Source organism: Piliocolobus tephrosceles, unplaced genomic scaffold (assembly GCF_002776525.5).
Source record: "Piliocolobus tephrosceles isolate RC106 unplaced genomic scaffold, ASM277652v3 unscaffolded_30587, whole genome shotgun sequence".
Lineage (NCBI taxonomy): Eukaryota > Metazoa > Chordata > Mammalia > Primates > Cercopithecidae > Piliocolobus > Piliocolobus tephrosceles.
The window spans coordinates 1,759-3,433 of record NW_022313851.1 but is presented as its reverse complement, the minus strand read 5'-3'; the positions used below and the strand labels follow the sequence as shown (position 1 = coordinate 3,433).

The window sequence follows — 1,675 nt, the reverse complement described above, 5'->3', positions numbered from 1 at the left end:
GGAGAGCGGAAGCGGCGGTCAGCCGGACGCCGGGCCGCCACCAGGGGCGGACGGCGAACCGCGGCAACCGGGACACGCTCCCCCCGCCCCCGACCTCTTTTCCCCGCACAACACCCCCTCCGACCTCGCTTTCCCCACCGCCGACGGCGCGCGACGACGGCGGCACGGGACGTTCCAACCGGCCCGGGCCAACGAACCCCGCACCCCAAGCCGCGTGCGGCGCGCGGGAGCACCCCCGAGGGAGGAACCCGGGCCGCGGCGGCAGCAGCGGCCACGGGAACTCGGCCCGAGCCGGCCCTCTCTCCCCTTCTCCCTCTTCGCGGGCGGCGGCGCCGCAGTTCCCTGTCCCCTGGCCGGGCCCCCCTCCCCCCCACCACCCAACGCGTGACCACGCAGGGACCGCGGGGGCAGGGGGAAGGCGCGGGCCGCGGCGGAAGTGGAGGGCGGACGTCGCCGGGTCTGCGCTTGGGGGGACGGAGGGCCCCGGTGGGCCCTGCGAGGCAACCCCCAGCCGCGCACCCCGAGGAGCCCTGAGGCACCCCCGGGGGCGATTGATCGGCAAGCGACGCTCAGACAGGCGTAGCCCCGGGAGGAACCCGGGGCCGCAAGTGCGTTCGAAGTATCGATGATCAATGTGTCCTGCAATTCACATTAATTCTCGCAGCTAGCTGCGTTCTTCATCGACGCACGAGCCGAGTGATCCACCGCCAAGAGTCGTACGAGGTGAGTGTGGCGAGGGCGCTCCCGACACCGGGAGGCCCTCCTGGCGTGGCACGCCCCCAGAGGGGGTTGCCTCTGGCCGGCCAGCGAGACAAGGAACGCAACCAGACTCCGGGAGAGGGGTCGAAAGGTTTCACTACCACAGGGAGACACGCGCGCCGCCCACGACGAGGCGAGCCCGCACGGACGCCCCACAGGCGCCCGAGGGTTCCCGCCCACACGGCGCGGGGCACACGCCGCGACACGCGCGGCAGGCGCGCGACGGCCCGACGACGGCCGCCGCGGCGGCGACGCGCCTGCGGCGCACAGCCCCGGCCGGGGGGCGGAGCAGCCCGTGCGGGGCAAGAGCCGAGGGGAGGGTCCGGGACCCTCCCGACGGGACCTCCTCCCCACGACGGGGCACCTACCGCCCCCGACCCACGGGCGGATGGGCGACACACACCCCCAAGGGGTCTTTAAACCTCCGCGCCGGAACGCGCTAGGTACCTGGACGGCGAGGGGGCGGACGAGGAGGGGGGGACCGGACCAGCGTCCGGCCCCACGACTCTCGAGACGCCCTAGCGGGAAGGCCGGCGGAGAGCCAGCGGGCCGGGCCCTACGGCCTGGCGCGGCGCGGCGCGGCGGGGGCGGCGGGAACCCGGCCGGCCCCAACGGGAGCCAGCGGGACGGGAAGGACGACGGGCCCCGGCGGCCGGGAGGGCACCGAGACCCCCACCGTCACGCCGAGAACCGCCCTCCCCCCGGGCCCGCCGACACACAACATCGAGGCCGCCGCCCCCCCCGGGCCCCACGACACGCACGCGCACGCGCTCGTACGCACGGGTCCCGGTCCCCGCGGCTCTCTCGCCCCCTCCCGAGTTCTCCGGCTCCCGCGGCCGGCGGGGCCAGGCCAGTCAACGAACGGCACACGGGCCCCGCCCGCACACGCGCCGCAGGGGTGACAGACACGGTCTGG

At 75.9% G+C, this 1,675-nt stretch overlaps 1 non-coding gene across 1 annotated transcript; it reads right to left on the bottom strand.

Moving 5' to 3' along the window:
- Positions 1 to 563: 563 nt before the first annotated feature.
- LOC111532623 lies at positions 564 to 716 on the bottom strand. Its single transcript, XR_002728593.2, has one exon. It is a non-coding gene; the product is annotated as a 5.8S ribosomal RNA (ribosomal RNA).
- Positions 717 to 1,675: the final 959 nt, after the last annotated feature.